Raw genomic sequence first — 24,440 nt, 5'->3', positions numbered from 1 at the left:
CACGGTGATGAGAAATTTCTAAATAGCAGGGTAAAAGTTTTTTTCTCAAACAAACAAAATTCCAGTGTATGTGGTTTTCTTTCAGGAAAGTCCATTCATTCCATAAATAAATACTAAAAGAAAAACTAAATTTTAAGGTACTTTCAACAGTATTCGTCAAGTCGTCAATGTACTGAGAATTTTCGTACAAATGTTTGTATACATTTTTGGACAAACGTTCATTTGAAAATCCACCAATGTATGACCAGCTTACACTATGACACGTCTTGTCTCTTCTGCACTAAAAATACACACCTATAAAAAACAATTATGCAGCGCCTCAAGCGCAACTCCACTTTTGCTATGAAAAAAAACAAACATTCCCCTCTGGGTGATCTCTGCACATTGCAAGAATTATAACAAACTTTGTTGCAGATTCCTACCTTTTGTTATTCTGAAGAAATCATTGTTTGTTCCTTTGTGTTCCTGTGCTGAGTCTAAGGACTCCGTTCACACTATGGCGATCCGACTTCGGGGCGACCTGTAAAGTCGCGTGCAGCGCGACTTCGGCGCGGCTTGCACGGACTTCATAAAATGAATGTCTATGCAAGTCGCTCCAGGCCGTCCCGAAGTAGTACAGGACCCTTTTTCTAAGTCGGAGCGACTTGTGTCGCTCCTATTAGAACCATTCCTGTACTACACTATGGGACGCGATGGACCGCGACTTGTCAGGCTGACCAAGTCGCGGTCCAAGTCGGATCAGTGTGAATGGGCTGTAATGGGAGTGGTTTCATAACTATTATTATTATTCAGGATTTATATAGCGCCGAAAGTTTGCGCAGCGCTTTACAATATGAGGGAAGACAATACAGTTTACAATACAATTCAATACAGGAGGAATTATCAATCAGCTGCAGCGCCTGCAGGGCACTAATGAGGAAATCTGCTGGACCTGCATCCCTTTTGGCCCCTTTCACACTTGTACGACTTGTTCTGCGATTTGGGACTGCAAAGTCGCATGACAAGTCGTACTCCATGATTTCCAATGAGCACCATTCATATATGCGCAACTTCAAGCACTACTTTGGTCCGACTTTGATGCGTTTTGAGGTCCATAGACATAGGCATTGCTTCAAGTCCAGTCAAAATCACGGCGGAAAAAATTGCGGTAAAATCTCACGACTTTTAGGTCGCACAAGTGTGAAAGGGGCCTTAGATGCTATTTCCTATTGGGAGTATCTCACCAAAAATGACATTTTTCTTGCAGGGGATGCCTAAAACCTGACTTGCATCTTAGTGCAGATTTCTGGGAAAATCAGTGAGCCAATCACACAAGCAGAAAATGATGTTTCTGGGGTGTGGTCAGTATACATTCTGTGTACAGAACACCTCCAGTTGGCCTATTGCATTTTCAGAAAATGACAGTAGCTGAAGATTAAAAAGGAAATATATTTTTTAATAACATTCAATTACAATATGACTTGTGCCGCAATTGTATACGCCTTATTTTTTTTTTTCTTTATTTGCTATTTTTTTCCCCAGAAATAGTGGAGTTACCCTTAAAATGTAATATTTAAAGTGATACAACTATATAAAAAGTGACAGAAAAAAATGTAATACAATAAATGCATTAAAGTGCAAACAGTAAAAATAAAGTGCTATAGTGCTCTGGAGATGCTAGTAAACAAAAGTTGTCTAAATACAAAAAAAAGAAAAAATTAAGTGTTAATGAGAAAATAGGTCTAGATCTTCTCCAAAATCTGTGAACGATGTCCCCAAGTGCAAAATAGAGCAACTCCACTTTATCACCAGAAGTGTAAAAATCCTCTACCTTTACGCACTCACCAGATGGCTAAAATACAAAAGTAGTGTATAACAGCTAATCCTGTGTATCCATGCACTCTCTCTGCATTCCAGCTTCAAGCCACGAGAGTGATCTCCTAGACCAGTGATGGCGAACCTTGGCAGCCCAGATGTTTTGGAACTACATTTCCCATGATGCTAAACAACACTGCAGCGTGCATGAGCATCATGGGAAATTTAGTTCCAAAACATCTGGGCTGCCAAGGTTTGCCATCACTGTCCTAGACCAAGGATATCCAAACTACGGCCCTCCAGCTGTTGTGGAACTACACATCCCATGAGGCATTGTAAAACTCTGACATTCACAGACCTGACTAGGCATGATGGGAATTGTAGCCTCTGAACAATTTGAGGGCCATAGTTTGGAGACCCCTTCCCTAGACTAAAAAACACAACACAGAGCCCAAAGATTAAGTATATAGTGCAGTTTTGTATTATTAAAACCGCCAGCACAAAGGTATAAAACATCCATGTGGTAAAACAAACATCCTGGAACCACAGAGATGGCTGCTGAGCTGAGTTCTGGAAATGGCGGCATGACATCAGCATGTAAGGCCCCTCCTGCCCACTCTCACTACTGATGGTGCATAGAGTTGAACATGTGGAGCTCAGTGTGCTTTCCCCACTCAGCATTGTGACTGTGCAGAAATCACTGCGCATGCGCGGGATGACGTCACCCCCCACCAGCCAATCAAGAGCCTTGAAACCCAGCACCTAGGGAGAAGATGACAGAGACCGTAGAGGGATCTGTCACACTTCTGAAAGGCAGTGTTGCCAACCCCCCGGAGGGAAATTTACTGGCAGAACGTCCAAAATTTACGGACAGCACCAATTTTTTACGGACACTGAAAAAAGTACCTAAAATAACAATTTTCAGTGCTAAACCGTGCAAATATCAATATTTTAACTATAAACATATAGCTAGTGCTATTAGCAATGTGTTAAAGTTAAACAAAAGTCAAAAAACATATTTCTCAAATTTACATGAAGGTTGGGTTACCATAACCCAGCCAGCACAGAGTTCCCCCTTACATCAGAGTCTGCAGACTCTGGTCAGACATGGTACAGGGGGTGGTCAGAGACGGTACAGGAGGTGGGCAGACACGGCAGACATGGTACAGGAGGTGGGTGGGCATGGTACAGGAGGTGGGCAAACACTGCGGACATGGTACAGGAGGTGGGCAGACACTGCGGACATGGTACAGGAGGTGGGCAGACACTGCGGACATGGTACAGGAGGTGGGCAGACACTGCGGACATGGTGAAGGGGGTGGTCAGAGACTGCGGACATGGTACAGGGGGTGGTCAGAGACTGCGGACATGGTACAGGAGGTGGGCAGACACTGCGGACATGGTGAAGGGGGTGGGCAGACACTGCGGACATGGTGAAGGGGGTGGGCAGACACTGCGGACATGGTGAAGGGGGTGGGCAGACACTGCGGGCATGGTGAAGGGGGTGGGCAGACACTGCGGGCATGGTGAAGGGGGTGGGCAGACACTGCGGGCATGGTGAAGGGGGTGGGCAGACACTGCGGGCATGGTACAGGGGGTGGGCAGAGACTGCGGACATGGTACAGGGGGTGGGCAGAGACTGCGGACATGGTACAGGGGGTGGTCAGAGACTGCGGACATGGTACAGGAGGTGGTCAGAGACTGCGGACATGGTACAGGGGGTGGTCAGAGACTGCGGTCATGGCACAGGGGGGTGGTCAGAGACTGCGGAGATGGTACAGGGGGTGGTCAGAGCCTGCGTGGACATGGAAGTGCCCTCCTCACCCCCTCACAGCAGTTTCTTCCTCTGTCCCCCTTCATATTAGCTCTCCACATCAGTGTCCTCCTCCTAAGTCCCCTTCACCTCTCCATAGCAATATCAGTGACATTACTGCAGAGTGAAGCTGTGTGACTCTGCCTGTGGAGAGGTGAAGGGGGCACAGGAGCAGGACACTGATGTCCTCTGCCCCCTGACTCATCTCTCTACTACTTCAGTGACAGTCTACGCTGCTACTGCTAGCTGAGTGTCTGAGCCTCGGTGGCTCAGAACCCCACTCACCAGACCAGTCCTCCTGCTCTTCTGTGTGCTCTCTCTGCCTCTGCTGTCGCAGCCTGTCTGCTCTGTCCACTCCACTCCACCATCCGTCCGTTCTAGTTCTTGTCCAGTCCACACTCCACAGCTGCGCTGGAGCACAGACTCCAATCCATACTGCTGGCGCAGCGCCTGGCGGCCGGCGGGAAAATTTAAATGACGGCGGGGGGCGGAGGCAGGGGCGGAAGCAGGGGCGGGCGCAGGCGGGCCGTGGCACTCGTCCGGCGACGATCACCATCCAGTGCGAGTCTGCATCTCTCTGCGAGTGCGAGAGAGCTCGGGGATCTTCGGAACTGCGCGCCGCGCACGCGCAGTTCTGACAGTGCCGCCGCCGCCATAGATTTACGGGCACTTTTCTCCTGCTACGGGCATTTACGGGCAGGAGAAAAGTGCCCTGTTTTTACGGGCTGTCCGTAAATCTACGGGCGGTTGGCAACACTGCTGAAAGGTTAAGTATATACAAGAATTTTCTTTTCGCTTTAAAGTAAAAAAAAACAAAAAAAACAAAAAAGGAGGGTTATAACCCCTTTCAGTTTTTGATTTTTTTTGCCATCCGTGTCCTCTAATGGAGAATCCCCTTCATTTCCAGTCTCATAGCCAAAACAGGAAGTGAAAGGAAATCCCTCAAAGGGGGGGGGGGATCCCTGGGTGTCACCATTGGGAGATATCCCCTTTATTACTGTTCTGTGGTCAGCCCAAAATTCCCAAATTTTTGGTATTTTCTTTTACTTTCCGTTTTGAAGATAGTAATAAACATGACAAATAGAGAAGGTGAATCTCCCTAACGGGGGCACAAACAGCAATACTCTCCACTCTGTCCAAAGTAGAAAAAAAAAGGTTTCCCTTGAGTTACACTTTAAGTTGCCACCAGAACAGGAGCAATGGAAATCTTTCATAGGGAGATGGGAAATGTTCCTTTGATAACTGTTGGAAGAGAAGATGCCTTCTCACTTCCTGCTAAATCTACAAGACAGGAGATGAAGGGAAATTCGCCCAACGGGTCACAGATAGGAAAAGGCAGAGATTTATGCCATCTCCTACTCTACCCAAAAATGTAAAAAAAGTTTTGCCACAAGTTATAATTGAAGGCAGTGGTCTTTGCTAGCCTTTATCTGGCCCTTGGAGCACTGTTTTCCCACAGATTTGAGGCACTATTCCTAACATTGACACCAACAGTGGGTAACAATTCCCTTAACTGACACCAATGATGGGGCACCATTTCTCCCACTGACACCAACAAAGGGGCACTATTCCTCCCACTGACACCAACAATGGGGGCACCATTCCTCCCACTGACACCAACAATGCGGGCACCATTCGTCCCACTGACACAAACAATGGGGGCACCATTCGTCCCACTGACACAAACAATGGGGGCACCATTCATCCCACTGACACCAACAATGGGGGAACCATTCGTCCCACTGACACCAACGATGGGGGCACCATTCCTCCCACTGGCACCAACAATGGGGGCACTATTCCTCCCACTGACACCAACAATGGAGGCACTATTCCTCTCACTGACACAAACAATGGGGGCACTATTCCTCTCACTGACACAAACAATGGCCGCACTATTCCTCTCACTGGCACCAACAATGGGGGCACTATTCCTCCCACTGACACCAACAGTGGGGGCACTATTCCTCCCACTGACACCAACAACGGGGGGCACTATTCCTCCCACTGGCACCAACAATGGGGCACTATTCCTCCCACTGACACCAACAATGGGGCACTATTCCTCCCACTGACACCAACAATGGGGACACTATTCTTCCCACTAACACCAACAATGGGGGCACTATTCCTCCCACTGACACCAACAATGGGGACACTATTCATCCCACTGACACCAACAATGGGGACACTATTCATCCCACTGACACCAACAATGGGGCACTATTCCTCCCACTGACACCAACAATGGGGCACTTTTCCTCCTCCTACTGACCACAAACACTATGCAGCGGAACCACACTTGAGGCATTGTATCACTCTCATTGATGCCTGAGACATTTTCTACCCCCACTGGCCACAATCCATCCCCCCCTCCCACCCCCATTAGGTTTGAAGGACACTAAACTGGCCCCCCTTTTTTAAAAAAAAAAGTTTAGAGACCTCTGCTTTAAGGGTTCATTCACACGGGCGCAGATGCCCACACAGTGGGCAGAAGGGCCGTGTTAAGGTGTCTCGGAGGCACATATGGTTCGTACAGCTGCGGATAGCAGCCTGCAAAAAATCAAGGACAGACCTACAGATGCAGCAGCTGTATGGAACATCCCGCACATCCGAGCCCTGCATCTGTCCCTGTATAAATGTGAATGCTCGGACATACATAGAGATCCGTACAGTCGCTGCATCCGTTTTTGCTTTTAATCAATTGCTAGGAAATTGCTTATAACCCCCAAACATTCTATATTGTTTTAGCAGAAACCCTAGAGAATAAAATGGCAATTTATTATTGCAATTTTCTTATATCACGTGGTATTTGCACAGCGGTTTTTCAAATGCTATTTTTTAGAAAAATTTTAATAAATAAAAAATAAATAAAAAAACAAAATATAACCCAATTTTTTCATAAATTATGAAAGATGATGTTACGCCAAATAAACAGATACCAAACATGTCATACTTTAAAATTGTGCACGCTTGTGCAATGTCGGCAAACTAAAGGACTCAACCTCCATAGGCGATGCTTTAAAAATGACTACAGGTTACCAGTTTAAAGTTACAGAGGAGATCTAGTGCTAGAATTATTGTTTTCGCTCTGACAATTGCGGCGACATGTGTGGTTTGAACATCGTTTACATATGTGGGTGAGACCTACATATGCATTCACCACTGCGTGTGAGCACGGGGGCGTTTAAAAAAAAAATATATATATATATATATTAATTTCATTTTATTACATTTTTTTTTTAACACTTTCCCTTACCCTTTTTTTTTGTTATCACTTTAATTTCTATTACAAGGAGTGTAAACATCCCTTGTGATAGAAATAAGCAGACCCCAGATCTCTCCTCTACAATGTAAAGCATTAGGGCCCTTTCACACGGGCATTCAGCCCGGCAGGATCCATTTTGCTCAGCGGGGGATTGATCCGCCGATCCCCACTAAGCAGGCGGATGACAGGTCCGTCTCCGATCATTGTGCAGAGACGGACCTCAGGGTCCCACTCTCCTCTATGGAAGATCGGATGAAAACGGACCGCCTGTCTGTTTTAATCTGATCCTCCAGACGGATGGAAAATAGGGTTTCCATCCATCTGAATTTCACGGACAAGATCGGATCGGATAGCAGCGGGTGTCAGTGAAGACGTTACAGCTGACATCTGCTGCTCCATATGGGCCCGCCTGAAAAACTAAAAAGCGGACCTGATCGGAAAGCCTGCGTGAAAGGGCCCTTATAAAAAAAACAAGCATTGATCTAGCAGGGATCCCCAAACTATGACCCTCCAGCGGTTGCGGAACTACACGTCCCATGAGGCATTGTAAAACTCTGACATTCTCAGACATGACTAGGCATGATGGGAGTTGTAGTTCCTGAACAACTGGAGGGCCATAGTTTGAAGACCCTGATCTAGAGCTTTAAAAAAAAAAAAAAAAAAAATGGCCTTGTTTACATTGGGCCGAAAGTGACGTGTCGCTTCAGTCCTCCTAGACCATAGCGAAGAACGGAGGCCAGCTTTCCTCCACTCATTTCTATTACCAGCTGCTGCAAGCCCCGGATCAGTTTTCAGGGCTACCAATCATCCAGGTAATCCGAAGAACCACTGTGAAGCAGCGGGAGAGGTTGAGGGACCCGCTTCTAAAAGTGATCCAGCAGCAAATCTGCCCCTCCGATCACTTTTATATGTTAGAGAATCGCCGGCTGAAAAAAAAACAATATTGGGGTTATGGCATATTGCTACAGACATACCCCGGTATTCCATTTCCGACCGATAACGTCTTTTGTCTATGGCCCGGTCAGCAAGTGGTTACCAGGTTGCTGGCCACTGTGCGGCCCTCTGCACCTGTGTAAAAAAGCTCTAAAGCTAAATACAAGAACAAGCTTGTGTTCCTGTGCGATTTGAGTGCAATGCGTTTTTAGACGATTTATTTGAACGGGCTGGGATCGCACTGCCCTGCACCAAATGTAGTGCATGCACTACTTAAAAAACGCACTGCAACCGGATCATATATACCTTATGTACCATGTGATCCAGTGCAGGCAAATGCACTGGGTTTGCAACCTGTGTTTGTGGTGCCATTAGCATTGCATTGACATCCACTGCTGATTGCAGTGCAGTGCAAACTTGCACATAAAGTGGGTTTCCAACACCGCCTTCTGGTGTGAAAGGCAGATGGTTACGGTAAATAACCATTCACATATTTATACTACTCAAGGGAGGCAAACTTTTCCACATGGTTTCTGGTAGCTAAAGCAAACATGCGGGGACCAAATTATGGTAGCATCCGTTGTTTGCATGTTTTTAAAAAATGAACCCTCTGGGGCCATCATCCTGATCTTCTCTTCAGATCTTAGCAAGTCGCTGACCTAGAACAAGGACATATTGATGAAGTGTTGCAACACCTGGCCTGCATGCTTGCTCCAGGTCATTGGCGCATTGGATAGTGCAGTTGGGAAATGGAAGGATTAGGATGGACTGTCCTAGAGCAAGAGCCTCTTTACTAGAAATGGTTTTAGTTTTGCTAAACATTTAACTGACATGGACCCCCAGGTTGGTTATGCCATATTGTGCTAGCATGTACCACAATAATCAATAATGTGCCCTCCAGCTCTGCATTGGCACCGATCCTTTGGGTCCCAGGCGTTTCCATCTTCGCCTGGTCTTCCTTCTGAATTTTGTCTGTTCAGTTGCTTGAATTGCCAGGATTTGAGGACGTCACTCCCGCGCACAGATTGAGGGCCAATAAAGCGAGACATCACTCTCTAAATCTACATGGACTACACTATAGTACCAAAAGTATTGTGACGCCTGCCTTTACACGCACATACATTTTAATGGCATCCCAATCTTAGTCCATAAGGTTACATATTGAGTTGGTCCACCCTTTGCAGCTATAACAGCTTCAATTCTTCTGGGAAGGCTGTCCACAAGGTTTAGGAGTGTGTCCATGGGAATTTTTGACCATTCTTCCAGAAGCGCATTTGTGAGGTCAGGCCCTGGTGTTGGACGAGAAGGCCTGGCTCGCAGTCTCCGCTCTAATTTCATCCCAAAGGTGCTCCATCGGGTTGAGGTGTAGGCCAGTCAATTTCCACCCCAAACTCACTCATGCACAAAGTAAGGTCCATAAAGACATGAATGAGCGAGTTCAGGGTGGAGGAACATCTCAGGATCATCTAATGTGCCCCAGTTGATGCTCCTCAACGTCCACACATGCCAGTAAAACAACCAAAAGAACATTTTCCTGACATTCCCAAGTCATCACACATGGAGGCTGAGCAAGGAGCAGAGTCAACCCATGTGGGATGCTTGGTGGTAGGTCAGGAAAGGAAATATCGGTAATCAGTTTTATGTTGTTATAGATCAAACAAAGGTGTGTGGCTCAATGGGGTTGTTTTTAGGAATAGAGACTTCAGTTGGCAAAGCAAATGTTCACTGAGCTTAGTAGATAGAATAAAGTGGTGTTAACTTTAATCAACCCATCATGTGCTAACAAAATCTTGTATTTTTGTTTTTATTTTTAAAAATGTTCTACATGACTGCTTGGATGTGTATTGAGAAGCACCTGGTACAAAAGTTCATCTTCCATAGGGGACTTTTTTGAACATTTAATGGTTAAGAGCATCAAATACGGCCAACACGTTTCGAGGGGAAAAAGCCTCTCCCTTCCTCAGAGTTTGAGCAGTCAGTGTTCATAGAATCATGACCGAGTGCACCAAGGGACTGGTGTTAAGGCTTGATGAAGACTAGCGTCTCCTGACAGCACTAAAGGCAAGCGACTGAGTATATAATTGCAAAAAACAACTTCACCTTATTTGCTATCTTTCACAGTGCAAAGTGAACTTACTTTGCTAAGACAAATCCTCTGCCCCCCTTCAGTAAAATAGGAATACCTCCCATAAAAAGACGGCAAAAAACATCAATTCCAATACTGTATAAAGTTCCCTTAACCGCTCACCGACCGTATACTGCATATACCTAGTATGTGATCCTGCACTTTGGAATCTGGGGCGTGCACGTGCGCCACCGGCAGCCCCCTGTGATTGGACACAGCGGTAGCCAATTCACGGGTCCAGAGGACTCTATGTCCATCGGGAGCCGCCGATTGTTCGGGACACAACTAGAACGACAGTCTGCCTATGTAAACAAGGCAGATTGCCGTTCTGTCAGTAAGAAAGGTATTGATCCTGTGTATCTGCAAAGCAGGGACACAGATCTGTGCCTTCCCCTAGAACAAGCACCTCCCACACAGTTACCAAGCACCTTTGATCACACTAGATGTTTAACCCCTTCCCAGCCAGTGTCATTAGTACAGTGACAGTGCATATTTTTAGCACTAATCACTGCATTAGTGTCACTGGTTCCCAAAAACTCAAAAGTGTCACTTCATGTCCAATTTGTCCACGGCAATCCCGCTATAAGTCGCTGATCGTTGCCATTACTAGTAAAATAAAGAAATAAAAAGTTCCATAAACATATCCTATAATTTGTAGATGCTATAACTTTTGGGCAAACCGATTAATATACGCTTATTGGGATTTATTTTATCAAAAATATGTAGCAGAATACATATTGGTCTAAATTGATGAAGAACTTAGATTAGAAGAAAGCTCTATTTGTGGGCGAAAAAAAAGGACATAAATTTTATTTGGGTACAGTGTCACACCACCGCGCAATTGTTAGTTAAAAGGGTAACTCCACTTTCGTAGGGAAATAAAATAGTAAATAAAGAAAGAACAATATAGCGTATACAATTGCGACACAAATCATATCATAGTTAAATGTTTTTAAAAATGACCTTTTCTTTTTAATCTGCAGGTGTTGTAATGTTCTGAAAATGGAATGCAATATGGCTACCTGGAGCTGTTCTGTACACAGAATGTATACTGACCACACCCCAGAAACATCATTTCCTGCTTGTGTGATTGGCTCACCAACTTTCCCAGAAGTCTGCCTAAGATACAAGTCAGATTTCTGGCATCCCCTGCAACAAAAATGTCATTTTTGGTGAGATACTGCCAATAGGAACACATCTAAAGGGATGCAGGCCCAGCAGATTTCCTCATTAGAGCCCTGCAGCTGCCACAGCTGATAGATAATTATGAAACCACTTCCATTAGACCCACTCAACACAGAGGCACAGAGAAACAAACAGGGATTTCTTCCGAATGTTAGACTCAGTTCACATTAGCGCAACTTGTCAGGCGACTTGTCAGCCTGACAAGCCGCGCTCCCTCACGGTCCATTGACCGCTACAGGACCCGTTCTAATAGGAGCGACACAAGTCGCTTCGACTTAGAAAAAGGGTCCTGTACTATTTCGGGGCGACCTCGGAGCGACTTGCATAGACTTCCATTATGTGAAGTCCCTGCAAGTCGCTCCGAAGTCGTGGTGCACGGGACTGACAAGTTGCCTCCTGAAGTAGTAAGGAGTCGTGTCGCGCTTATGTGAACCGGCTCTAAAAAGGTAGGAATCTGCAACAAAGTTTGTTAAAATCCTTGTAATATACAGAGATCACCCAGAGGGGAATGTTTTTTTCTCTCAACAAAAGTGGAGTTACGCTTTAAAGTAACGCAGTGCCGTATCACCAAAAATGGCCTGGTCATGAAGGGGGGTATGTCTTCCAGAGCTGAAGTGGTTAAAAGTAGAACTATAGGTAAAACGTATTTTTTCAATTCATTCTGGATAAAGTACGGGAGGGTTATAACCACTGTAAGGTTTATTTTTGCCATCTGTCCCACTGAGGAGATTACCCTTCACTTCCTGTCTCATAGCCAAACAGGAAGTGAGAGGAAATCTCTTGGGGCCACCCAGGTCATCAGAACTAGTGTCCCCATTGGAAGATTTCCCCTCTATTAAGCTGGATACACACTAAACAACTTTTGTTGTTAGATTTCGTTTAGATTTACCTTCATCTATGTAGTGCAAGGGCCTGCCTGATTGCATACAAATTGAAAGTGTTTAGATTTGACCTCATATTATATGGTTTTGGTAAATCTAAATGAAAAAATCTAAAGACAATTGTATAGTGTGTGTGGCCCATTACTTTACTGGGGACAACCCAAAATGTGTGATTTTCTTTTACTTTCAATGATAACAGTAAACAGGACAAACAGAGGATGAATCTCCATAACGGGGCCACAGACAGTAATAACAGCTGGCAGATGTTCTGATCCCTTTCTACTCCATCCAAAAAAACTTAAAAAAGTTTTGCCTTTAGTTGTACTGTTTAGTGAATACATGCCTGAAACGTATTATTTTTCGCTATACGTGAAGTTTTCTGTCCTGGAGACCCAGCCGGGAAGAGGAAATCACATCACGTTAAACAGAATCCCCATCTTACAAAGTTGTCACCTGAACATTTGTCCCATCAGGATGACTAACCTCACCACTCTGGTGACAACTCTTAAAATTTTGGATTTTGGTCTCGGTGATCATGATCGCTAAAACAAAGCGGTGCATATCCCCGTTGGGGACAAAGACAGCAATGAAAACCTAACAGAGGGAACATTTGTCCTATCTGGATGACCAACCTCACCACTCCGATGACAACTCTTAAAATTTTGGATTTTGGTCTCGGTGATCATGATCGCTAAAACAAAGCGGTGCATATCCCCATTGGGGACAAAGACAGCAATGAAAACCTAACAGAGGGTCCAACCCTTCCCCACTCTATCCAAAACTAGAAAAAAAAGTTTTGCCATTACTTACACTTTAATATCAAAATGTGATCTTCTGGCATTTCTATTGCGCATTCCCAATACCTTAGGCACCTTTCCCAGAAAAGATGCATTCTTGGGCGTGGGAGAGGCTACTGCTTGAAAGATCTGCATCATGTGCGATGGCTAATTTTTGTCTGCAAAGTAAAGTGGCACTGTGCTGCGAACCGTCTTCATTTCAGCAAACTACACAAAATGTAAGGATCTCGGTCACCCCGAAGCAGAACAGGTATTTTATTTCGGATTTCCAAAATCTATGCCCATTACAGAACATTGTTTGGAGGGCCCATGATCAACCCAAGTAGACTGTTGATATAAGATGATGGCTCACATGGGGACACAAGAGTTAAAACCTTCAGCCTCATAACCTGCTCACGCCTCCATAAAAATGTAGGAGATTCCCCACAGACACAGAACAAACTTACAGATACACACATCAACTCACACAATAGGGCAGGGACCTTTTCTTCTGCTGCTGTCTGATATGGCGGGGGCCCTCCCCACCCACGGGCGTAACCCTTTCGCTGCCTCGCCAAATGTCCAGGATGGAGCGCTGGCGTGGCTTTTGCCAAGTCTCATCTAAAATTAAATCTAGCTTTAGGAGATGTGGGAACTGCGGCCAAACACACATACTAAAGGATGGAGGGAGAACAGGAGGAGGCACAAGAGCAGGCAGAGATGGTGGGGAGAGCAGTGAGCAATGGAACCTGGAGGATCATATATTAGGAAGGCAGACAGATGCTGAGGGATGTTTCAGTCTCTGGATTCCTGGCTCCTAACAAGCCTGTCTTGCTACAAATGAAAGACTTTTGTATTTATTGCCCTGCAAGCTCCACTTGTTTCAATGAATCCATATGTGTAAATATATTACAAATGAATACTTCTGTAGCAAATATTTATGATGGTAGGTGGGAAGCAAAAACCAGTGGTGGACAAAGACCGGAGAAAGTTAATGTTGGGAAAAGAAAAAGTTGGTGGTCTACCTTGTTGCCCTTCTCCTTACTATACTGCTGACTACCAGTTACTCTACTGGGACCACCCAAAAAAGGCCTCCTGGTTTTGACAGGTACCCATTCCCACTTCCGCTGGGATTGCCTAGGCCAGTGCTCCCCAACATTTTTATCGCCGCGGACCGGTAAACGTTTGATAATTTTTCCGTGGCCCGCTTGTTTTAAAATCAGATAAAGTGCACAAATCCGGCAGCACTGTGCTCACACCTCACAATCGGAAACAATAAAAACATAAAATAGTGTTGCGCCAGATAAATTAACTGTGAAATATATATAAATCACAAAAGATGACTGTGCCCCCTTTCAGTGCAGAGATGCCAGCGTGCCCCCTTTCAATGCAGAGATGCCAGCGTGCCCCCTTTCAATGCACAGAGACCAGCGTGCCCCCTTTCAATGCACAGAGACCAGCGTGCCCCCTTTCAATGCAGAGATACCAGTGTGCCCCCTTTCAATGCAGAGATACCAGCGTGCCCCCTTTTAATGCAGAGATACCAGCGTTCTCCCTTTCAATGCAGAGATGCCAGTGTGCCCCCCCCCCCCCCGCCAGACCAGTGCACTTACCTCAGGCAGCGGCGGCTTCTCCTCAGCCCCCGCCTCCTCCTCCGCCAATGGCATGGGGTTTGCCTTTCGGCCAATCAGGAAGCGGGAGGACCCGCTTCCTGATTGTCCAGGAGGAGGATCCGTGTGACAATAGCCAATTTTCATTCGCTATTGTCACACAATGGGTGGGCTCGGGCGCACCGCTCTGCGCCCCGGCGCCCCGAACGCACCGGCCGCCACTGCTGAGACAGTAAAATAATTTAAAGCTCCTCGGGCGGCCCGGTACCGTTTGATCCATGGACCGGTACCGGTCCGCAGCCCGGGGGTTGGGGAACACTGGCCTAGGCAATCTGACTGGAAGTTCTCTCCCCCTCACTCCCCGCAGTCATCTGGGACACGGCACAGGTCCAAGTAGACTGCGGAGCCATTCACAATGCGGAGCGCGGCTCACGCATGTGCAGTGAAGCCGCAAACTATCACAGCTGAATGCCCACAGTTGAGATGCTGGCGTTGGGGATACACGATGAAGGGAAGGGATGGCTCGGGTGAGCCCATCTCTGGATGCTGGGCCAGGTGAGTATCTGTTTAAAAGTCAGCAGCTACAACTTTTCTAGCTGCTGACTTTTAATAAACACAAAAATTAATGGAGAAGTATGGGAAACATTTTTTTTCTTTTAAGGAACCCACATCCCTAGGTGGATGCAGCATCGGTGCGACGTTGCATTTGTCCCCTGCTGGGTCTAAGATTAAAAATCTTACACCGCCGACAACTCGGTTCTCAGAGCTCCATGAGCAGAGGGCTGGTGACTGTCAGCCACCATCTCTCTGCTCTGCCCCCCCCCCCCCTCCAGGCACTCACTGGAGTGCTGGGCTGTGGAGAAGGTGGGAGCCGCCGGCTCAGGCTCTCAGGGGCTCCTTGAGAGGTTGAGCCAGGTGCCAGTCCAAGCATGTGGTCAGGATCTTTCCTGAGCCTAGTCTGGCTCTGTGACATCAGCCAACAGTGGGCTTCAGCCCGCTGTCTGCTGAAAATGGGTCACAGAATGAACTGCATTCCTGTGATGCACAGGAGAAGTACAGTCAAAGGAGCTTTGCTGTACTTCTGCTTTATGTATTGTGTGACTAGAAGGCCCCTTGCACATGGGGCGCCTCACCCATGTGTCTCCAACTGCAGCATTTTAGTGCACAGTCGCAGAATTCAGTCCTGCTACCTGCAAAATGTCAAAGTCTACGGCAGGCTGAAATACAACTGGACATGGTTGAACTCTATACTGAGTGGTGGTCATGTTTAGAGCTGTATGCTTTCAGAGACATATGCCCTTCCTTGTGCCAAATCCCTCGCATTCTACGTTCCAGGCATATGTCCCAGAAACACATATGGGCCCTAGTGCAAATACCACATGGTAGAGCATTAAACCCTGTCCCGCTGGAGTGCATTCAGCCTGCCATAGACTTTGACAGGCTGCAGCTGGACCCTGCACCTGTGCCTCCCTGGTGCACTACAAAGCAGAGATTGGAGGCACAGGAGCCGATATCTGAGACCATTTTGACACTGGAGCAAAGGTCTCCAAACTGCGGCTTGGGAGCCAAAGGTGGCCTTTCACTTGCCTTTATCTGGTCCTTGGGGCACTATTCCTCCCACTGACGCCAACAATGGGGCACTATACCTCCCACTGACACCAACAATGGGGCACTATTAACCCCACTGACACCAGCAATTCTTTCCACTGACCCCCAATAGGGCACTCCCCCCCCCCCCACTGACACCAACGATGGGGTAATATTCCTTCCCATGATACCAACAATGGGTCAATACCTCCCTCTAATACCAACGATGGGGCATTATTCCTCCCACTGATACCAATGATGAGGCACTGTTTACTCCCATTGACTCCAAGGGATTTACTACTACTCAAGGGATTTACTACTTCTCTACTCACACTGGACACAGCCCAGCCCCCTTTAAGTCTAAAGGACAGAAAACTGGCCCTTTGTATAGAACGTTTGGAGGCTCCTGCGCTAGAGAAATCAGCAGTGGTAAGATCGCTAAAGATGCCACTTGTCTGTCCCTATTTGGATAGAGAGAGGGGAGCGCCGGGTGTCCAGAGTGATGCCACACTTGATGAAAGGATTACAATCATACTAACAGCCCTGAAAAAGAGGGAGGCTTATCCCTTGAAATGCGTTGGTTCAATCTGTACAATCAAAAATTTTAATAAATGATTGTAATCCTTCCAGTGATTGTGGCCTCACTCTGGACACCAGGCGCTCCCTTCTCCCTATCAAAATATGAAGCGACATTGCAGTTGTACCAGTAAGGTAGTAGCCCGTGTCTCCAAAGGGAGTACTAAACACCACTACCCATCCACGGAACCACCCAATATTAACTAAGAATAACTTAATCAGTCCAGCATGGTCATACACGTCTGTCCCTATGGAACTGCTTACCCTATAGCCACACACAACAAGATGTCTCTCTGTAGTTGACCCAAACACTGCTGAATCTCAAACGTTTGCGATGGGAGTAACATCTTGTAGCCTCAACAACAGAAGGAAAATTTCCACTGAACAATTAGGCAACCTCTTAGCGATCCTGCTGCTGGCAAATTTGACAAATTGCCAGCAGCAGGATAACTAGCGGCACAGTAGCCTCTCGGACATTGGCTTTAAGCTTGCCCTAGGTTTCAGTGTTTTTTTTTTGTGCCACCTGTGGGCTGAATGATAGAAATCAAACAGATTCCTCCATCCATACTAAACAACTTAAAAGGGTGAATCTTCCCTAATTATTATTATTATACAGGATTTATATGGCGCCAACAGTTTGGGCAAAGCTTTACAACAAGATGGCTACTGTATTCTTGAAGCCAGCTCTATGAGAACATTTGAATAACATTTGCAAGTGATTGGATACAGGTGCTGTTTGGTCAACAATTTTGTACCCAGCTTCTTAAACAAAAGCCAACTGTGCAATCAACTTTTTCAAGTCGGGTGGTGCCAGCAGGGTCACGTTTGGGCCATGTATGGCAGGCTTTAGTGGTTCTATTTTGTTTGTCTCCCTTTCCTACCCCAGCTCTAAGCTCACTGCTCCCATCCCCTCCAGTAATTCTCTCACTGGCAATACTTTCTGGGACTCTAGCTCTAGAGGAACCAATCTCATGGTAAAGCTCTTGTTATTTTAGGCCTCCTTATAGCCCAACTCCAGCCAAAACCTTTTTTAGTTCTATATAATGTAGGTTAGACTTCAGGTCTGTTTTTTTTTAGCTGTCTGGGTCCCCATTGGAGAGATATTCCAGGATAAAGTGGGTTATTGCGGTGTCCCCACTGGGGAAATTCACCTTCTATATCTGTCCTACGGAAAAGGTCACCAGAAACGAAATGAAGGGAAAATCCATAATCTTGAGTTCTCATAACAGTAATAAGGAGAGAGTTTTTCAATTGAAATACTTGTGACCACGTAGAGGATTCCCTCACTGTGGAAAGACTTTTTCATGCTTCCTGTTGTGTCTATGGGACAGAAAGTGATAGGAAATCGCTCCAGTTGAAGGGTCTTGGCTTTATATATACTTTAAAAAAGGCCTTGATGCCAGACCATTCATTTTAACAACAATAATCCCATAGGATGATATTTAATGCTTGCATGCTCATTTAATGTATTTTAGACTTCTTCACCTGTAAAGGCCTCCCTTTGTAGACATCCAAAAGCTCGGAGCCTGCTGCTGGGCACCTCCACCTTGGACATGGCGTCAGTAGACCCAGCAGACTTAAAGTGGTTGTAAACCTCCGACATGAAATATGAACAAAGAACATCCCTCCATAGTGTGTACTTGGCTCAGTTAATGTGTACTTGGCTCAGTTAAGAGCACTGAGTGTCACTTTTGTTGTCTGCTTCATTCCTCTGCTATCAGCATTAATCACTTCTGACAAGTTTTCCTGACACCAAGAGAAAAATGGAGACAGGGGAGGGACTTCCAGCTGATTGACAGCCTCAGCTCCGTTCCTGTGTGAAGGGGGTGTGTCCCTTCCCTCCAATCAGCTCTCAGAGCTCTCCTCACTGAGCTCTGCAGAATGTAACTTCAGGTCTCTGATCCCTTTTTTTCTAAACTCTCAGACAAGCCTTTTTAAAAAAAAAAAAAAAAAAACAAACAAGCATGTTATAATACCTGCTCTAAGCAAAGGTCCCACGCCAGCGCTCCTGGCTCCTCCCTCCTGCTGGGTGCCCCCACAGCAAGCAGCTTGCTCTGGGGACACCTAAGCAGGTGCGCTCCCAACTCCTGGCTGTGTGTGGCCATTCACATATGGAGCTGACTCGGCCCACCCCCTTCATCTCCTGATTGGCTCACTGGCTGTAATTGACAGCAGCAGGAGCAAAAGGCTCTCGCTACTGCCAACAGCCAAATAAGTAGTGGGAGTCTCCAAAAAGGCAAGACTCCCATGGACATTGCTGGATCCAGAGGGGGTACAGGTAAGCATTACCGGGGCTGTAGGGCTGCTGCACACAAAAGGTTTTTTACCTTCATGTATACAATGCATGGCAGGAAAAAAACTTGTGCCTTTACAACCACTTTAAAATTCAGCACTTTGAACGGATGTAGAGGAGAGATGGCTGCAGATAAACATGTGGTTCACCTGAGGCCAGTCACTTCACTGCAAATATGTAAGGGTTTACAACCACTTTAAGTGACACTATAAAATCTGCCTTTGATTCTCCCAATAGCTGCATAAAATGGTTATGTAGGAAAGTGAGGAGAAGAGCAAAGGAGCTGGGCCATCACAGACAGTAAACAGCCGCCCCCAGAGGGGTAGAGGGCTATGAGTGCAAGGAAGCAGAGGGTTGTGTTAGAGAACGGTCACTTTCTGGAGTGTCAGCTCCTAGCAAGTTCAGAAGTCAGTTAGAGAAAAATAGTTTCTAGAAAGGAAGAATGCTGCAAGGAGACATTGAAAATACGCGATGACAGGGCTGATGACAGTTCCTGCTAGGCCCCTCTTTTGGGCCCCTGTAAGAAAGTGCAAGTTGTATAGACAGTTTGTCTGTCCCTGGAAACCTTGTAGAATTTGATTTATAGTAATATCAGCACAGCAACCAAAAGTCCTGATTGCCCCAGTATTCAGATCCCGAAATACGCAAATATGGTAAAAGCTAGAAAGACCAAAAATAACCCCCCATTCCACAAGAGATCACTTGGCACCCATATCTGGTGCTACCTCCCCCTGCTTACTAAAATTAATATATATATATATATATATATATATATATATATATATATATATATATCTTTCAGTGGAATGTCTGAGAAACATGCACTCATCAATGGAATTCTACAGATCTGTGAATGGCTTGGATATTGTACACACACCGGCCACTTTATTAGGTACACCTTGCTGGTACCGGGTTGGACCTCCTTTTACCTTCAGAACTGCCTTCATTCTTCGTGGCATAGATTCAACAAGGTGTTGGAAACATTCCTCAGAGATTTTGGTCCATATTGACATTATAACATCACGCAGTTACTGCAGATTTGTCGGCTGCACATCCATGATGCAAATCTCCCATTCCACCACATAGCAAAGGTGCTCTATTGAATTGAGATCTGGTGAGTGTGGAGGCCATTGGAGTACAGTGACCTCATTGTCATGTTGAAGAAACCAATGGTGAGATGATTTGAGCTTTGTGACATGGTGCATTATCCTGCTGGAAGGAGCCATCAGAAGATGGGGACACTGTAGTCATAAAGGGATGGACAAGGTAAGCAACAATACTCAGGTAGGACGTGGCGTTTAAACAATGCTCAATTAGTACTAAGGGGCCCAAAGTGTGCCAAGAATATACCCCCCACATCATTACACCACCAGCCCGAACCATTGATTACAAGGCAGGATGGATCAGTGCTTTCATGTTGTTTACCCGAAAATTCTGACCTTACTATCTGAATGTGGCAGCTGAAATCGAGACTCATCAGACCAGGCAACATTTTTCCAATCTTCTATTGTCCAATTTTGGTGAGCCTGTGCAAGTTGTAGCCTCAATTTCCTGTTCTTAGCTGACAGGAACGATACCGGTGTGGTCTCCTGCTGCTGTAGCCTATCTGCTTCAAGGTTTCGATGTGTTGTGTGCTCAGAGATGGTATTCTGCATACCTTGCTTGTAACAAGTTGTTATTTGAGTTACTGCTGCCTTTCTATCATCTCGAACCATTCTGCCCATTCTTCTCTGACCTCTCACATCCACACAACTGCTGCTCACTGGATATTATGTCTTTTTTGGACCATTCTCTGTAAACCCAAGAGATGCCTGTGCATGAAAATCCCAGTAGAGCATTCATTTTTGAAATACTTAGACCAGCCCGTCTGGTACCAACAACCATGCCACGTTCAAAGTCACTTAAATCCCTTTCTTCCCGATTCTGAAGCTCGGTTTGCACTTCAGCAAGTCATCTTCACCACGTCTAGATGCCTAAATGCATTGAGCTGCTGTCATGTGATTGGCTGATTAGCAATTTGTGTTACCAAGCAATTGAACAGGTGTACCTAATAAAGTGGTCGGTGGGTGTATATTCTTACGATAAAAAAACATGCATTTTAACTAATTCTGCACCTATTACTCGCTTGTATTCTATGTACAACATTTGCAGTGGATTATTCCAAAGGCTAATGCATGATTTATATTTTATGACCAATAAAAAAGCCATTAAAAAAAAAAAGCATTTATAACTTTAAAAAAAAATAAAAAACAACTGGCAGAGGAATTGGAACAACGAGTACTGAAACCACCAGCAGTATTCGTTGCCTGTTTAACTCCAGAGAGAAGCAACAATTCCAAGTATGCCAGCTACAATGCCCAGTATAAGGCATGTGGAAAAACTCTTGCAGGATTGGATTTCATTCTAATTAAAGCAGAGCTCCAGGCATTTTTTTGTTTTGTTTGATTGAGACGGGGTTAGAACCTCTGATGACCGGTGAATACAAAGTATTTGTGTTTACATCTGCGGCCGAGTTTGCCAGCCCTCTGAAAAGCAATCCACAGTGGATTGTTTTTCAGAGATATTTGACAGGAGGGAGTAGGTCACCTCCTCACCCCCTGCGTCAACCACGGAAAGCCCGCAGGACTGTGCCGCAACAACATGCATTACATACTGTACAGTTGCTGCTGCTTACAGCATGGTCCCATTCACTTGAGTTGGTCGAATTTGGCGGTGGTACTTGTCTGTCAAACTATTCAGTTTGTATAAATTTTGCTGCGTCACCCCACAACAGTGCCAGTGTGTACGAACATGGACTGCTGGACATGTTAACGTGCATCTCTGTAGTTGGGCACAGCAAAGCCATGATTTAGCTGCCTGTTTACCGCCGCCCCCTTGCCCGTTCGTTAACCACTTTACCACCGGAGGATTTTGCTGTCTTACGTCTGGGCCACTGTTTACGATTCGGCACTGTGCGAGTTTAACTGACAATTGCGCGGTCATGCAACGTTGTACCCAAACAAAATTTACGTCCTTTTTTTCCCCACAAATAGAGCTTTCTTTTGATGGTATTTGATCGCTTGTGCGATTTTTACTTTTTGCGCTATAAACAAAAAAAGAGCGACAATTTTGAAAAACAATATTTTTCACATTTTTTTTTTATATGAAATTCTCCCCCAAAAAAATGTAAAAATCCAATTTTTTTATCATTTTAGGCCAATTTTCTGCTACATATTTTTGGTAAAAAAAAAAAAAAAAAAATCGCAATAAGCGTATTTTGATTGGTTTGCACAAAAGTTATTGCGTTTACTAACTAAGGGAAAGATTTCTGTCGTTTTTGGTGTTTTTTTTTTTAACGAGTAATGGCGGCGATCTGCGATTTTTTTTGCGGGACTGCGACATTGCGGTGGACAGATCGGACCCTTGACTGACATTTTTGACACTATTGGGGGTACCAGTGACATTACTACAGTAATCAGTGCTATAAATATGCACTGTTACTGTAAAAATGACACTGGCAGGGAAGGGGTTAATTTTTATTGGTGATCAAGGGGTTAATGTATGCCTGGTGCTTACTAACGTGTGTGGGGGAAGGGGACTGAGTGACACAGGGACAGATCGCATGTTCAGCTATGTTAAACCCTGCAATCTGACCCTGTCTGTCACTTAGGAGATCCACCCGCTTTGTTTACACAAGCGGGCGGATCTCCAGACTCGATTCCCCGACGATCGGGGAAGAGCGGCGGTGATCACCCCCGCTCCTCCCCTGGCCGACTCCCGTTGTGACTGAATACAGCGGGAGCGAGCCTCTGGCGGCGTGCGCACGCTGCCAAGAGAGGGGAATGTCTGGCGACGTAGGTCTACGTCGCCAGACGTTATCGAGCCACATTGCCGCAGTAGAGCTCTAGTGAGCAGCGGTAAAGTGGTTAAAATGAGGCCTAAGCCTAGGTTAACACTGAGGCTGGTTTAAAATTGTGCGAGTTCAGATTTCAAACCAGCATTTTCAGTCTGACTTCGAGGGGGGGCAATTTCACAGACATCAGTGTGGGTTGCTGCACAGATGTCTGTTGAAATCGCCCCCCCCCAAGTCGCTAAAAGTAGTACAGAAACTGTGCCGTGCCGGCAATTGGCTTTGATTTGACGTGTCAAATCGCATGTCAAATCAGACCAATGTGAACGTGGGCTTAAGTAGATTCAGGGGTCAAAGATGGTAATAAAAACTCAAGGTTCTGTACAAAGCTAAAACGCACTAAAATTCATGGATAAAAAAAAAAACAAAAAAACAAAAAAACAAAAAAAAACACACTTACAAAATGCATTTTAGTCATATGCAAAAGGGCATCTCAGGTAAAAAAAATAGGGGGTGCATACATCACTGTATTAGACTATAAATCAGCAGTGATGACTAAATCTTTCTTAAATTGGCTGAAAAGGGTACTGAGTGGTTTGATGGAGTTTCTCAACCACAGCGAAAAGGAGCCAGGGCCCTGAACAAGACAAGCTGTTCAAACTTTTACTTTAACTCCTCATTCACACTTGTGAGTGAGCCGGATTCCTTCGGCACGAATCTGCAAACATAGGTGTGTGTGAACTGTCAGCCTTTACCTGTGGTCAGGGACAGATTATCAGCTCACGGATTGTGTCCAGGACCAATTACCTAACTACGTGTTACCACGAGCTATGCGGATACTGGATTTTGCGGATTATGGATTATGTGGCACGCCAGCCTGACATTGCAGCTGTTCACTTACCCCTGTGTTTCCAGCCGCAGGAATCTGCAGGTCCTTGCAGTGCAAATCCGCTCTCCAGGCCAATCATAAGTGTGAATGAGGCCCAAAAATTACTATAAACTTTAGGTATGTAAAGAAAGATGGTTTGTGTTGCTAACAGCAAATAAACATTTTTTATTTCACAAGGGGTTAGAACAGGTTTTCTCAACCAGGGTTCCTCCTGAGGTTGCTAGGGGTTCCTTGACCAATGAGCAATTTCTGCCTCTCAGATAAGTTCCCAATGACACCATTGTTCCTTTTAGCTATCTATAAGGGGGTCATTCTTCCCAATGATGACAAGAGTAAGGAGCATTCTTCCCACTGACTGTTACACGAATGTGTCATGAGTTGTAGATTTTTAATTTTTAGCAAGGGGTTCCCCCGAGACCAGAAAATTATTTAAAGGGTTCCCTTGTGTTGAAAAGGTTGAGAACGGCTGGGTTAGAAGATAAAAAAAGGCAGATGGGTTCTAAACGTTTCAATGTCATCAGTAGGAATGGGCTCAGGCCTGTTCAGATCGTACCCGCCAGGAAGCCATCACTGCACACCGCCAATCATAGGCAGTGAGGCATTTTTCGGCCCACAGTTGCACATACACACGCTGCCTATGATTAGCAGTGTGCAGTGACAGCTTCCTGGTGGGTATGATTCAAAACACGTCTGAGCCCATCTTTAGCCATCGGTGACGCTAACAACATAGACAAACCAAGCAGGGTTGCCGCTAGAAATCCCAGGGCCCCATACTGCCTACCTGATAGGCCCCCCCCCCCCACTTCCGGCGAAAATATCAAAATGATAATATCACCCCCCCAATCTCTCTACCTAGCACAAATCCTTCCCAATCACCCCTC

At 45.6% G+C, this 24,440-nt stretch overlaps 1 protein-coding gene across 5 annotated transcripts in view; it reads right to left on the bottom strand.

Moving 5' to 3' along the window:
* Positions 1-24,440, bottom strand: part of RARA (retinoic acid receptor alpha) — a 294,008-nt gene that overhangs the window by 225,951 nt on the left and 43,617 nt on the right. Inside the window, exon 1 of one of the 5 annotated variants that reach the window (XM_082271918.1) lies at positions 13,263-13,284. The exons of the other annotated variants lie outside the window; for them this stretch is intronic. The gene's annotated coding sequence lies outside the window, so the exon portion shown is untranslated. Of the gene's footprint in view, positions 1-13,262; positions 13,285-24,440 lie in introns of those variants that run through there. 5 annotated transcript variants of the gene reach the window in all.

The sequence above is a fragment of the Pelophylax lessonae genome (assembly GCF_965119305.1).
Source record: "Pelophylax lessonae genome assembly, chromosome: 11".
Lineage (NCBI taxonomy): Eukaryota > Metazoa > Chordata > Amphibia > Anura > Ranidae > Pelophylax > Pelophylax lessonae.
Note: the sequence above shows the minus strand (reverse complement) of the source record. Positions and strands in the feature narration are given on the sequence as shown.